At 38.3% G+C, this 16,022-nt stretch overlaps 1 protein-coding gene and 1 pseudogene across 3 annotated transcripts in view; one reads left to right on the forward strand and one right to left on the reverse strand.

Annotated features, from left to right (window-relative positions):
- The window catches only part of PRIM2 (DNA primase subunit 2), a 369,636-nt gene that overhangs the window by 315,262 nt on the left and 38,352 nt on the right, over positions 1 to 16,022 (reverse strand). The window lies entirely within an intron of this gene.
- LOC308245927 (small ribosomal subunit protein eS8-like) lies at positions 7,283 to 8,040 on the forward strand (annotated as a pseudogene). The gene is made up of 2 exons: positions 7,283 to 7,733; positions 7,807 to 8,040. The product of its transcript is annotated as a small ribosomal subunit protein eS8-like (transcript).

The raw sequence follows: 16,022 nt of genomic DNA on the forward strand, positions 1-16,022 counted from the left end.
GGACTGAAGGGTCCCGGGTTCGATTCCGGTCAAGGGCATGTACCTTGGTTGCGGGCACATCCCCAGTAGGGGGTGTGCAGGAGGCAGCTGATCGATGTCTCTCTCTCATCGATGTTTCTAACTCTCTATCCCTCTCCCTTCCTCTCTGTAAAAAATCAATAAAATGTATTTAAAAAAAAAAAAGAAAACCAATCAACCAACCAAGCAGTCAAGTTCAATAACAGAATTTTTTTAAAGATACCAATTACAACCGAACTTAAACTATTAAATACCTAGGGAGAAATCTAACAAAAGATGAGGAAGGCCTCCACAAAGAAACTGTAACCTTACTGAGGAAAACAAGCGAAACCAAATAACAGACACCTAAGACTTATTATAAATGTACCGATTCTCAAAATGATCTATAGATTCAATACAGTCTAAGACAAAATCACAAAGCTTTTATGTGTGTCTGTGTGTAAGATGTACAAGTTGATTCTAAAATGTACATAAATATGCAAAGGGCCAAGAATAGACAAGACAAAAATAAGAAAAAAGACAGTCAACCTAAAAAAATAAGTGAAACACATGAATAGGCACTTTACAAAATGATAAAACTCAATGGGTCAATAAATATATGAAAAGATGCTCAATCTTCTTAATCACCAGGTAAGTACAAACTAAAACCACAGTGAAAACATCAATGACATATCGCTACACAGCCATTAGAATGGTTAACATTACAATGGGGGGAAATGTTGGTGAGGGTGCGGAAGAATTAGAGCTCTCATTGTTGGTGGGAATAAACATGGTAAGGCCACTTGGAGAAAAGATCTGGCAGTTGCTTGTAAGACTGAAAATATCTGCCCCTATGACCCAGCAATCTAACTCCAAGGCACTTATCCAAGAAAAATGAAAGCATATGACCACAGAAAGACTTACATGATCCCATTTATATGAAGTTTTAGAACAGGCAGAACTAATATGGTAGGAAAAGATTTAAGTAGCAGTTACCAAGACAGAGATTCATTAAGATGCAGCATGAGGAAACTTTCAGATATTAATGCTCTGTGTCTTTTGATACGTTCAAGTTGCACAAGTTTATGCATTTGTCAGAATTCATGAATTAGGTGTGCTTAAGGTTTGTGCATTTCATTGTATGTACATGTTACAAATAAAAAGAGAACTCTTAACAAACACTGAACTCTAGTTAATGATATGCAGGCTATAGTATTTGGTGGGAAGTGTTATGATTTCTGAAACTTATTTTGAAATGGATTGGTGGGTAGGTAGAGGAATGGATAATAGGTGATAAAAACAAGTATAATAAAATGTAAATTGTAAAATCTAGGTAAGGAATGTGGATATTTGTAAGACCCCCAGAGGGAGACCCTTACTCTATCCCACGGATTGACGGCAACCCCAATCATCCGCAGGAGGCGTCACTTGATGCAAACAGCAAGAGGCTTTATTCCAGCGCGCTGGGGCTCAACTCGTAACTCACACGGGAGCAGAGGAGTCGAACCCCGAGCAGAAAGTCTTATAAGTATATATAGGCAAAAACCATACATCGGGGGGTTACACATGTGAGGGGGAAGAGAGGACAAAGCCGCCAGGAAATTCCAACAGGGCTCGTTAATAACATGTTTAATGACAGGGCCTAAGTTTTCAGTCAACAGTCCCATCCGGTAATCTCATGTCCTGCTTTTCTTATCTGTCAGAGCACTATTTGCTCTGTCTGCTCTTAGCTCAGGGCTGTTTCCTGGGACAGGTATAAGGGTCTTGTTCCCATCACTGACGGAGGGGGGAGACCTTGGAGAGTTAAGATAAAAACGGACAGCTGTAAAAAAAACTTTACTCTTTCAGTTAGGGTTTGCTTTTTTTTTCCTGAAGCTCCATTTTCCATTGTTGCTTTTTAATCTCTGGAGTTAAGAAGTTCAGGATTTGCCCAGATAAGATAAAGTAAACAAAATTCTTTACCTTTCATATTCATTATAAGATTCTTGCAAGTTTTCTATATGTTTGAAGTTTTTCACAATTTTGGAGGCAAAATAACACAATGAAGATACTACTATACTCCCAATGGGACAACTAAAGTTAAGTTGGAAAATGCAGGTAAAAATGGAGAGCAATGCACCCGGTGGACGTGGCTCAGTGTTTGAGTGTCAACCTATGAATCAGGAGGGAGGTCGCGGTTCGATTCCTGGTCAGGGCACATGTCCTGGTTGCAGACTCGATCCCCAGTAGGGGGCATGCAGGAGGCAGCGGATCAATGATTCTCTCTCATCGTTGATGTTTCTGTCTCTCTTTCCCTCTGAAATAAATAAAAATGTATTTTTTTAAAAAAATAATGGAGAGCAATGGGAACTCTCATAACTTACTGCCAGAAGTGTAAATTGGTAGAACTACTTTAGAAAATTTGGTATTATCGCCGAAACCGGTTTGGCTCAGTGGATAGAGCGTCGGCCTGCGGACTGAAGGGTCCCAGGTTCGATTCCGGTCAAGGGCATGTACCTTGGTTGCGGGCATGTCCCCAGTGGGGGGTGTGCAGGAGGCAGCTGATCGATGTTTCTCTCTCTCATCGATGTTTCTAACTCTCTATCCCTCTTCCTTCCTCTCTGTAAAAAATCAATAAAATATATTTAAAAAAAAAAAAAAAAGAAAAAGAAAATTTGGTATTATCTCAGGAGTTGAAGGTAAATACACCCCATAACCTGGCAATTTTACTCCTCCCAAGTATATACATCAAAGCAGAGATAAGCAAACTTTTTCTAAACAAGGCCAAATAGTTAATATGTTAGGCTTTGCGAGCCATAACGTCTCTGTCACAAGTACAGCTTCCTGTTGCAGCAAGAAAACAGCCTATGTAAATAAATGGACACAGCTGTGTTACAATAAGACTGTATTTATAAACTCTGAAATTTACATTTAAATAATTTTCCTGTGCCAAGAAATTTTATTCTTTAATTTTTTAACTATTAAAAAATGTAAAGGGGGGAATAAACAAAATAACAGATTTAATAACATAAATAAAATTAAATTAAAATGTAAAAACAGTCTTAGTTCGCAGGCCATGTGATAAACAGGCATCAGCCAGGATTTGGCCCATGGGCCATATTTTGCTGACCCTTCCCCTAAGCCAGTGGTCGGCAAACTCATTAGTCAGCAGAGCGGCAAACCGCAGCTCACGAGCCTCATGTGGCTCGCAAGCTGCAGTTTGCCAACCACTGCCCTAAGCAATGGATTTCAAACTATACCACTCACAAGAATCTCCTGGAAGGCTTGTTAAAACACAAATTACTGGGCACCACCCCTAGAGTTCCTGATTCTTAAGTATGTGGTGGATCCCAAGAATCAGCATTTGTAAGTTTTCTAGTACCAGGAATGTTCCAGTTCTCAGACCAAAGCCATTGGACAACATACAAACAAGTAAACATGAACCAGCATTATTCATATAACCATAAAGCAACATTATTCTTAATAGCCCAAAACTGGAAACTCATCATCAAAGGCAGAATGAATAAATGTGTGGCATATTCAGTGCAGAATATGGCACAGCAACAAAAATAATACAACTTCACACAATGTGCATAACCTGAAATATATATTAAGCAAAATAATCCATGGACAAAATAAAATATACCTGGTTATTCCATTTATAGAAAGATTTGTCTTAATACGGAAAATTATATAGTTTAGGGATGAATAGTCAGATGACCAACTAAAAGGAAAAAAGTAAGGAGGAGGTTGCCATAAAGTCAGACTAGTGGTTTCCTCTAGGAGAGAGAGGAAAAGACTGGTTGAAAGGAACACAAGAAGGCATTTCAAGGATAGCAGCAATGCTTTATTCCTCATCTGAATGACAGACTAATATTCACTTTATAATAATCTACTACACTTATTTTTGTTTTATGTACTTTTCTGGATATGTTTATACTTCTTAAGTGTTTAAAAGGCTAAAAAAGTAAAAAAAAGAAAGCAGATGAATTGTGTTACAACAAAATATCATGCAGTCAGTAAAATTCTTTTTAAATTATGGAAATTTATGATTACTGTCATAGAAGGATATCTGTGAAATACTGCTAGGTGAAAGTAAATTCAAACAGTTAGGTAAAGGTGAAGTAAAATAAATCTTTTAAGAGATTCCAAGCATGTTTCTGTATAAGCCTGTGCATGGAAGTAGTCTACACAAAGATATAACTAACTCTGGGTAAAGGGATTACGGATAATTTCTTTCTTCTTTATACTTGCACATATTTTATTAAACTTATCCCTTAGATATTTTATGGTCTGGATGTTATTATAAATGGTATTTTCTTATTTTAGTTTCTAGTCATTCACTGCTTTCTTGCATATCCTTTTAATTTGTTCATTTACTTCAAAATTAAAAATACTGTTAAGTCCAAAATTAAAGATAGCTTAAGTCTGAAATGTAGAGAGCCGTCTGGGAAGGCACATGGATACTTTTTTAATTCTTATCAGCTGAGCCCAAGGGCACTGGCAGAATCCTGTTATCAGTACTGATTCCATGTACTTGGAATGAGGAACAAAAAGGACCTTGACCCACCCAAAATAAGGAGCTTACTCAGATCCTGATGAATAGGATTTGGGCACACCCAAAACTCCTTTTTATCATAAAATCCCTTTTGGAAACCAATAAATATGCTGTGTTGTCTGAGGTGAGTGTGACTGTCTCTCTATCAGAGGACAGGAAGCCACCCGGCACCCAGCTTGAATCTATTTCTGTCTCTTGTCTCTTTCTTTCTCTAATTTCTTAACCCCCAGCTCCTCCCCTCAGGAACCTGTCATTCTCCCTTTCTGTGCGGGACGCGGAAAAGCAAGAAACACCGCACCACACTGAAAGTATTAGGGAGACACGCAGAATCCCCACTTTTGCCATGCCTAGTGATTTCCACATATATCTAAATCTATTGAGTCAAAGACTTAGGCTTCTTACTACTAGTATTAGTTGAGCATTTCTTTCTCTGCTTTTTCCATAGAAGGTAGAAATACAATAGGAAACTGATTTTCAAATGTGTTTTTAGGAACAAAAATCTTTCTTCAAAGGAAATCTTGCCTGGAATGATACTACATTGTAGAAATTAGAAGAAAAAAAATACTCTGGTTGAAGTAAGGTTGGGCCCAAAGCACTGCCCATTCAACCCACCATCACTCCATCTCTGCCCTTCCGTGGCCCATTTCTAAAGGGTACGTTCAGCCCTAGCCAGTTTGGCTCAATGGCTAGAGCATCAGCCTGCGGACTGAAGGGTCCCAGGTTCGATTCTGGTCAAGGGCACATGCCCGGGTTATGGGCTCGATCCCCAGTAGGGGGCATGCAGGAGGCTGCCGATCAATGATTCTCTCTCATCATTAATGTTTCTCTCTCTCTCTCTCTCACTCTTCCTTCCTCTCTGAATCATTAAAAAATATTTTTAAATGAATAAATGGTACTTTTAGGAAAAACCCTACAAAATACTTAAGTAATTGCACAAACAATACCATAAAGACAATGATAGCAATAAATGGAAACAGAGTCACTGCTGGCTGACAAGTATCTCACCACTGTGTGATGACTCAAAACTTTTGCTTGCTGATTATGTGCAAGTTGAAAGACAGCATAGAGGAGGTAGTTTAGATGTGTCAATCTGCAGATTGTTCAAAAGTCAATGAAAGTTGAGCCCCATGCATGCCATCTGCTAGTTAATATGCTAATCATTTTACTTATACCATCTCAATTAATTCTACCATCAACCCTACAAGGTAGATAGTATCTTAGTTTTATGGTTAATTGGTAGAAATAGGAGCCAAACTGGATTTCCAACCCACAAGGCCATGCAGTCTCCAATAAACAAAAAAAGTTGAACAAACATGTAACATCAAAATCAATGCAAGAAAAAGTCATCAATTGAAAATTTTCACCTCAATCCCTTTTTGGTAATGAACAGAATTAAAATACAGAAACTAAAAATGTAATATAACTAGGTATCATGAGAAATCTTATAGGTAAAAATATTTCTTTGAAAGAATGTAGAGCACATATTATATATAATCAACACTCCAGAGTGTTTAAATTATGGTTTAGCAATAGCAAATATTTCTTTAAGAGCTCATACCAGATTATTATGCTTTAGTGTTTGCTTTGTTTACATATACCTGCTGACAGTAACTTCTCTATTTGACTATTTACCTTTTATTTTGCGTTCCATAAGAGAATTCCTTCAAAACTGAAATACACAACAAGACACACACAGCCGATAATATCTGAGAGAAGGTAGCTATGTCTTAGACTACTTTTAGAGCCACGCTGTAATTCTGAAACAGCACTGATAAAGAAACAAACTGATTGGGGAGATATGGTAAAAGGAGAAAAAGAAATCTTCCTGTCTTCATGATGGTCTTTTCATTATTTTTAAGTAAAGTTCCAATTTAAATATTAAAATATATTTCAAATGTGTTCAATGGATATATTTCAAATGTGTTCAATGGATATTTATTTGAAATTAGATAAAATCTTAATATTCTCCCTACCATTAATAATGGTAATCATAATTGCTTGTACAGTTTTAGCCCAGTTTTAACTAAATCTGAAAAACTTAAATTGAGACCAACTGTGTTAACCAACCATAGCCCTTTTATAATCACTTACTACAGCAATAAAGAAATAGGTACCTTTGAACATACAGATGCTTGTCCTAATAATATTTGGGGTTCTAACCAAACAAATCACAAGGCAATATATAAGTTATGCTAACACTTCTAGGAATAATACTCTCCTTTCCCTAAACTCAATTCAAATACTTGTATTAACAATACCATAGATGTTTACAAGCAATTACCTGCTTACCAAGTAAATGTCAGGGCAGCAAAGGAAGTACACATCAGATCCACTGTCATACAACAGATTACATTAGTTACAAGAGACTTGACTTGTCAAATAGACTTCTGCCTTAGAAATTCAGTCAAGACTCAAATAAAAATAATCTCAAGACCTTGAATAAAAACTAGGGTAGATTATTAAAGAATGTAATAAGATTTTCTTTCATTGAAATGTACTCCTCTCCACCCCCTACCCCGGGGCAATAAAAAGTTATCTAGTCTTCTTAGATTAGAAATAACAGATAAAATTCTAAGGAAATCAACATGTTTCTAAACCATTAACCCAAAGTAACCACATGCATTCCAAATCACATGCATGCTATCTAAAATTCATGTCATATCCTGCATTCTAGCCTTTCAGTAATATTCTGTTTTTCTTTGGTGTGTTAGAAAGTTCATCCATGCTCTTTCCAGCCGGCACTGAGCCATGGGCATCTCTCGAGACAACTGGCACAAGCGCCACAAGAAGGGGGCAAGAGAAAGCCCTACCACAAGAAGTGAAAATATGTGCTGAGATGTCCAGCTGCCAACACTAAGATTAGACCCCGCTGCATACACACAGTCCCTGTGCAGAGAGACAACAAGAAGTATCAAGCCTTGAGGCTGGGCGTGGGCAACTTCTCCTGGGGCTCAGAGTAATGTACACGAAAAACAAGGATTATTAATGTTGTCTCCAATGCACCCAACAATGAACTGGTCCACACCAAGACCCAGTAGAGAACTACATCATGCTCATTGACCGCATACTGTACCCACAGAGATACGAATCCCACCAGGCACTGCCCCTGGGCTGCAAGAAGGGAGCCAAGCTAACTCCAGAGGAGGAAGAGATTTTAAACAAAAAAACGATCAAAGAAAATTCAGAAGAAATATGATATGTAAAAAATAACAATTTTTAAAAAATTAAAAAAATTATAAAAAAATAAAAATAAAAAAGAAATATGATGAAAGGAAAAAGAATGCAAAAATTAAGTCTTTTTAAGGAGCAGTTCCAGCAGGGCAAGCTTCTTGCATGAATTGCTTTAAGGCCAGTGTGACCGAGCAGATGGCTATGTGTTTGAGGGCAAGGAGCTGGAGTTCTATCTGAAGAAATCAAGGCCCGGAAAAGCAAATAAATCCTCTTTCCCTCCTATCTTAGCTCATGTAATAAAGGTGTATAAACAAGTAGTTCATCCATGGTCCTGACCAGAGCACTGACCTGATACACCAAGGTTTGATCTCCAGTCAGGGCACACACAAGAAGCAACCAATGATGCATAAAAGGCAGAAAAACAAATTGATGTTTTTCTCTCTCTCCTTCTCTCTAAAAAAAAAATTTTTAAATCAATCAATAAATAAAGTTCATTGACTTGTCACACATATTCTAAATCGTCACTTATCTATTTAGCTAGTTATAACAAAAATTTTAATTTCAAAGAATTCTCACTGAAAAAATGTAGGATGATTATATGAAACTTTACTAATTAGTGTAAACTGCTATTAACTTTATTATTTCAAATTTCTTAAATAATCCTCAGTATTCTCTTCTGCTTTCTGGCTAAAAACTACTGAGAAAATATAAGCATATTTCATTTTCTCAGACTCTCTTAATGAGGTTACCCAATGTATGCCTCAAAAATATCCTCTAAAAGAGAAAGACAAAATTAAATGGCTTCCTGCTTCTACTAACAAAGAATCTCATGTACGAAAGTAAAAACACTTATTGTAGAACAATTATAAAAGCAGAGCAACAGAGTGGAAAGTATATAGTTTTTGTAATTGCAGAAACCTAAGTTCAAATTTTAAACAAGTTAATTAACCTCTTCGTACCTCTCTTTCTACAGTAAAATGAAGAAAATAATGCCTACTTCATGTAGCTTTTAAATTAAATAAAATACAGAAAGTTCTAGAACAGACATAACAAATAGCATGCCCTTAATTAATGGTAAATATTTATTCTTACTACCAGCAATGTACATTTTTATTACCTTCTGTTTTTCAGGCTTTTTCCCAGGAATAAAGTGAAATGTTTCCTGCATCTAAACTGGTTTCAATAAACTTTTATTAGTTAAAACTACTACTTTGATTAGTAAAACTAACATAAAACTGGTCTTTAAGGGGTGTTCAAAACTAATAAAATAAGCTAGGTTATCACTGCAACATCTTTTACAATCAAAGTACAGTAAGTCCTCACCATCGTCGAAGGCTCTGTGACTTTAAGCAAAACAACTGATAATGAAACCAATTTTACCATAGACTAATTGATATAAACTAGAGTTAAGTTCCTACAGCATATCATCAGCATTATCACAAACTGACATTGAACGAAACAATGTTATTCAAGGACCTGCTGTATATCATGCTTCACAAAATAAACATCTTCCTAAATAGAGGTATATAAACAAACTGCTCTAACTGGAATCATATGGAATCACATTTCTGGATGACTTACATTTCTGTGCTAGAGATGCTCAACCTTACTCTAATTAATTTTCAACCAGCACAGACACTGAGCATTTGAGCTTTGAAATTCTCTCTCTAGCACTATTCACAAATCCCCACACTTCAATCCTTAGGATCTATTCTATATCCATCCATTCAATGGTCAGTGCTGCTTCAAATGGCAGAGTATAATGGTGTAATCTTTTTGTCAGGCACAAACCACAATAAGCTTTAAAAGTATGGGTAAAGTTTTATTTCTATTGTTACAGAAAAACCACAGAAGAACCAAGCAACGCTTAGAGAGATGGAGTTACATTCATTATTATTATTATTATTATTATTACACGCGGGCAAAATGTCTCTCAAATTCTGGGCCAAAAAACATGGAGGAAGTTTCCCTATTTATATCTTTTTACCCTCTTTGTCTCCCAAATATGGGGAGACAGCTTTGCAAGTTCTTAAAGAGCCCTATGTGCTGGGGCTTTGAGACCTCAACCAAAGACCTGGCCTGGCGCCAACACTGATAACTTCGTCCAGGGAAGGTTTATGGCCTCTCTGGAATGGGAGTAGTCTTATTTCTTATTATTTAAGCAAGCAAGCATTTACAGAAGCCAAAATAGTAGGGTTAAAATTTCAAACAGTTTTTATATAAGATGGATGCTTCACTATATTTTACAATCATATTACTTTACATGCTACCTTACTCATAGAATTAAGGATTTGGGCTGTGTGGAAGTTTTTTTTTTTTCTTTTTTATATTCTTCATCAAACCAGGAACTGAGAGAGCAGTCTCACTCTGCCAGGCATCCCAAACAGAGGTCAAGAGCAGCTCCAGAGAGGCAGTGTCCCACACAGTAAACACACAGGTGGAGAATGACTGTGTAGACTGCACTGCTATTCGCCCTATGCAGAGTCCCTCACTGAGGGAGGGTCATACAATGGCCAGTGAAATCTAAGCAGAAGTGATATGTGTCACCCCCAAGCAAAGCCTTACGAGCATATGGTTTACCTGCGTCTCTCCTCTCTCTGCCACCACACCTGGTGAAGTTCCAGATAAAGGCTGCTCAATCAGCTAAGGTGAGCGCCAATATGACACAGAGCAGGGCTGGAGATGGCCTTCAGGAGATACTGGTAAGCTACCCTTACTGGCAGAGTCATCTCCAGCCTCTTTGGATCAACATTTTTATCCATGAAATATGGTGAGCACATATTTCCAGTATATGCATACTTATTTATAAATTACACACATGTATTACGGTACATTATGTATGCAAAATAAGCCTTCCCCAAAATGTTTTAAAATGGTTAAAAATGTATGTTGTATTATTTATTTCCTTCCCACACTCCCAAATTATCATCTTGGGTATACTACTGTGGAACCTGTAAACTATTACACTGGCCTCTAGAGTAAAGATATAAATAAGGCTTCCCAGAGAGTTATTCTATAAACTTCCAATCAATAATATTCAATCATGTTTATAAATATTGTGAAGTTTTCTACCTGAATGCACATAGCTCGCTTTCTTTCTCGCACCTTGGCCCTTAAGCAAGAATGTGCCTTGGATTTGCATAGGAGCTTTTCAGAATTACAGATTCTTGGTGCCACCTAGACCTACGGATCAAAGATCAGCTGTAGAGTTTTTTAAAGTCCATTAGTGATTCTGACACACATCACCAGTGTCACGTGAATCCCAAGGAAAGAATTACCTTTTCCAAAATATACTTGTCATGTCCTGAAAATACCACCATTAATTCTAATATTCAATTTTTTATGTAGAATTTATTTATTCTTTCTAAAGCACTGAGGACCTACTATGTACAAAGCACTACTTCCAGCAGATGGAATACAACTATAAACAAAAACAAAACTTGTTCTCATGAAGCTTACATTTTAATGGAGTGAGACAGACAATAAATAACAAACAAGAAACTATCAGCGAGCTAGATTGAAAATAAAACAAGAAGTGCTATAGATGGACAACAGATTTATACTTTCAGTTCTGTGATCAATTAAACCTCTCTGAAGGAGTCACATTTTAAATGGAAACTTGCATGAAAAGGAGCCAGCTCTGCAAACCCATGGCAAGAGCATCCCAAGCAGAGGTAACAGGTCCTTTTTCCTAAAGATATGGAAGGAACAGAGAGAAGGCGGACGGAGGGCAGTGGCAGTCAAGGGGTGGTGTGAGAAGTGGTTACAGAGGTAGATGGAGCCCCAGCCCTGGGTGAGATACTTTTATACTAAGAACTGTGCATTAAACAAAGGCTTTTGGAAGAGCAAAGCTCAGATCTGATTTACTGCTTATGCTTAAGGGGCTATCTGAGTAGTTAAAGAAAAAGATGATAGTGGCCTGATAATAGAAGCACTAGTGGAAAGAACACAAAGGGACAGATCTGGGGTAGATTTGGGAGGTGACACAGACAGATTGCAAATGAAGGGGGTCTGGAGAAAAAGACTTCTAGGTTTGGTGCTTTAGTCACTAGGCAGACGGTGATGCCATTTTTTTGATGTTTTTCTTGGTCCTCATTATGCTATTTGTGTTTTACTTCTATATAGATTTGTCATGTGTGTCTTGTTATAAGTCACCTCGAACCCTTTGTGGAAAGGGACATGCATCAATAAATGTAAATAAATGGTTTACTAGTAAGTATCAGTTTTTCTTAAAATGAAAAATATTTTACATGTAAAATACATGTTAACAATTCCAACAATATTAAAACTGCAATTAAAACAAATAATGAAAAGACTGTTTAAAACACCCAATATATAATGAAACCATTAAGAATCATTTCTTTTATAATGAAATTAAAAATTTGTGGAGGAAAAAAAACTTTAAAACAAAATAAAATAAACAGTTTGTGGAGGAAGGCCCTGGCTGGATCGCTCAGTTGGTTAGAGTAGGGTCCCAAGGTTTCAGGGTCATTCCCCAGTCAGGGCACATAAAGAATCAACGAATTAAATTATAAATAAGTGGAACAACAAATCGATGTCTCTCTCTCTCTCCTCCCTCTCTCTCTCTCTCTCTCTCTCTCTCTCTCTCTCAAATCAATAAAATAAAACAAAAATTTTAAAATAAAAATTTGTGGGAGACCCCAATAATGAGAGCAAATAAATAATATTTTTAATATCATTACTAGTTCTAATAAATACAGGTTTTATATCAGTAGTAAGCATTGTGCTCTATAATGGGCACCTTGTTTCTCGAATACACTGTGACCTAATCATTACTCTCCCTGTGGAGATTAAAGGCTGCAATTCTTTGACACTCTTCCCATTGAGCGCTGAGATCTATTTGCCCTCCCCTTGATCTGGTCTGGCCTATGACTACTTGGACCAACATGGCACAAGTGATGCCACGCCAGTCCCAGTGATGCTTCTGCCTTGTTCTTGTGGAGTCCTGGGTCACTCCAAAGAAGAAGTTCAACCCCCTAGTTTGTGGGATCACATGGAGGGGATCCCAATAGAGTCCAGCCTTCTACAAGTCCTCACCTTGGCACCAGCATGGGAGTAGAGCTGTCTTGTATATCCTAGGCCAGATTGCCTGCCAACCAAGTAACCACACGAACACCATATAGAGCAGAAGTGCCCCATTAAGCCCAGTCTGAATCCCAACCCTCAAAATTGTGAGATCCTATATAATAAAAGCCTAATATGCAAATTGACCGAACGGGGGAACCACCGGTCACTATGACAGGCACTGACCACCAGAGGGCAGACACTCAACGCAAGAGCTGCCCCCAGCCCACAGGCCCCAGGCCAGCCAAGGCAGGGGACAGCGCCCCCCCCCCCCATCACCCTGCTGAGGGAGGAGACCAGCGGCGGCAGCAGGGCGGGGGGTGAGGCTGGCAAGCGGGGGGCACCAGGCTGGCCAAGGTGGGTGCCAGTGGGCCCCCCGCAATCGCCCCACTGATCGGCCCTGATCACTGGCCAGGCCTAGGGACCCTACCCATGCACGAATTTCATGCATCGGGCCTCTAGTAATAAAATGGTTATTGTTTGAAAATGTTAGGGTTAGGATTTGGCTTTAATTTTTGATATTACATTTTAGAATCATTGTTTTAGTTTGAGGGTAGTAGCTACATAATAACTAATAACCAGAACACAATCAACCTAAAATGAAAGTTAGTTGAGAACAATTTTCTATTTACAATTCAATGCTTACAACACACTTTCTTCATTTAAATGTACAAAAGAGCCATATACAGGAAAAAATATTTCATTTATTTTTGTTATTTTATTTAATCTCACTGGAGGATATTTTTTCCATTGCTTTTAGATAGAGTGGACAGGAGGGGGTGAGGAAGGGAGAGAGGAAGGGAGCGAAGGAAGAAGGGAGGGCGGGAAGGGAGGGAACATTGATGCGAGAGAGATACATCAATTGCCTGCCTCACACATGCACCCTGAATGGGGCTTGGAATAAACCTGCAACCCAGGTACATGCCCTTGACTGGGAATCAAACCCAAGACCCTCAGTGCACAGGCTGACGCTCTAACCATTTAGCAACACTGGTCAAGGCAGAAAAAATATTTCCATTAAATTGTTAATAATTGGTAAATCTTTAGGAAAGATAGACAGGAAATTTTTAAAAAAGGAAATAATTACCACTGTATAACTGTTAATTAACCAAAATTGACAGGATAGTATGTTAACTCACTTATAAATTCTTTTATCATTTATTATCATCCACAACATTAAAAGTTAGAAAATGAACAGTAATTTAATATCCTGACATTCTAATTAGTATGTTGATGTCTCAGTAACTACGCCAAGCTGATCAATGTAAAAGCAATCATCTGATTACTTTATTACTGTTTTTTTAAACAGTACAAGCATATTTGAAATATACTAAAAATTACACTAACATGAAAGATTAATTACTTATATTCAAGCACATTTCTTCTCATCTACAAGAAAACAAATCTCTTTTTTAAAAAAATGGTTAATTTACACAAGAGTTCTTCTTAAAAGTCTCCTGAATAAATCAAAACAGCAGTCATTCCCCAGCTGGCCATGACAGGACCAGATACATGTTAGATTCATTACAATCTGACCGGCCACATCAAATACACATTCCATTCCAGCCCACCCCATTCAACAAACATTTCTGCAGCACTTTCTATTAGCCAGGTACAGCACCGGCAGATAATTCAAACAATAATTAAGATGCTAATCCATAAATTAACTATAATATTTAACCACAGCAAAAAGCTTATAAAAGAAGACAAGTTGACTCCACTCACAAGAGGGAAAAGCCTGGTGTCCAGCAAGCTCCTGAGCAAAGCTGAGAGCCTGAATGCCCACCAGGCCTGGGCTTAGCCTTGCTTCTAAGTCATGGATGAGCAGAATGAGGGGAAGCACACTCATTACAGTGGACAAGAGGCGGCAAGGTGATCCTTCCAGGAACCTAATTTCAGAGCCCAGCTCAGCCATGCTCAAATTACTGTGATAAACTGAGCTGAAAGTCACCGATGGCACTGCTATGGCTTAGAAAAGAACAGCAGTGCATAGGTACTGGGCAGCATTTAGAGCATTAAACATGAAGATTTACTGAGAATAGCCTGATGCCACCCCAGAGACAGGTAAACCTGGGAAGCCAAGTGGGGCAATGAAGATGAAAGTAACTCACTTCCAATTAACCAATGTCTCCCTCTCCCTTCTCTTCCTTCTACCTCTCCCCTCAGTCAGAACTGAAACAACTTATACCAAAAATCTCAATGAGTCTTTTGTTCAATTATTTCTATGTATCTCATTCTTGCTCTCAATCAATCCTTATGACAGTAGACCAACAAGCTGAAGTAAAATAATCCTAGAATACTATGACAGAAACGGAAGAAAAGATAACCAATTTAGAAAGATGGAAAGTTAACACCAAGAAGTTACAGATGACAGGCTCATGCCTGAGTGGATGTAAGAATAGCAGCACCTCTAATAAAAATGGTTTTCCCTGACACAATTCCTCCATACAAGCACATGAACAGTCAAGTGAAGTAGTATTACCCTAAGACCCATCCTATCTGCAGCCCAGCCTTTACAGAGGCTGCAAACCATATGCTGGGTGGAGGGGGCCAAGGTTCACAATAGCATCTCCAACAGCCCACCAGTAGATTCTGGCTCTTAGGTTCCAGCCCTGGGCAGTTTCTGATTTCTTACATTTTTCAGATCTACTTCCCACAGAAAATAATAAAAACCAATGGATAAATTGTAAAAAACAAACAAACAAACAAATACACACACACACACACACACACACACACACACACACACACACACACACGAGGCCCAATGTATGAAATTCGTTCAAGGGTCTTGGCCCTCACAGCCCCACGGCCCTGCCCACTGGTCGTTCCACCATCTGGTCTAATTAGCATATTAGCTCTTTATTATATAGGACACTAGAGGCCCAATGCACCAAATTCATGCAAGGGGCTCAGCCCTCGCAGCCCCGGCTGCCTCCCAGCCCCGACTGCCTTGCAGCCCCGCCTCCTGCCCCCTGGTCGTTCCAGAAGGTTGTTCCACCATCCGGTCTAATTAGCTAGCATATTAGCACTTTATTATATAGGATTTGAGAGCACTAAAAAAATTGACAAGACTAGGGGAACTGCCAGACCAAATTTTGAGGAAAACCTAAGCCTAGGAGAACCAAAGTCACTTTTGCCCTGAGGACATCAGCCAATGCCATGGCTATACTTCAGATGCTCATCCTCAAGGGACAAAGGTGGCAAAAGATAAGGATACACACCTGACAAA

Source organism: Plecotus auritus (assembly GCF_963455305.1).
Source record: "Plecotus auritus genome assembly, chromosome: 4".
NCBI classification, from domain to species: Eukaryota; Metazoa; Chordata; class Mammalia; order Chiroptera; family Vespertilionidae; genus Plecotus; species Plecotus auritus.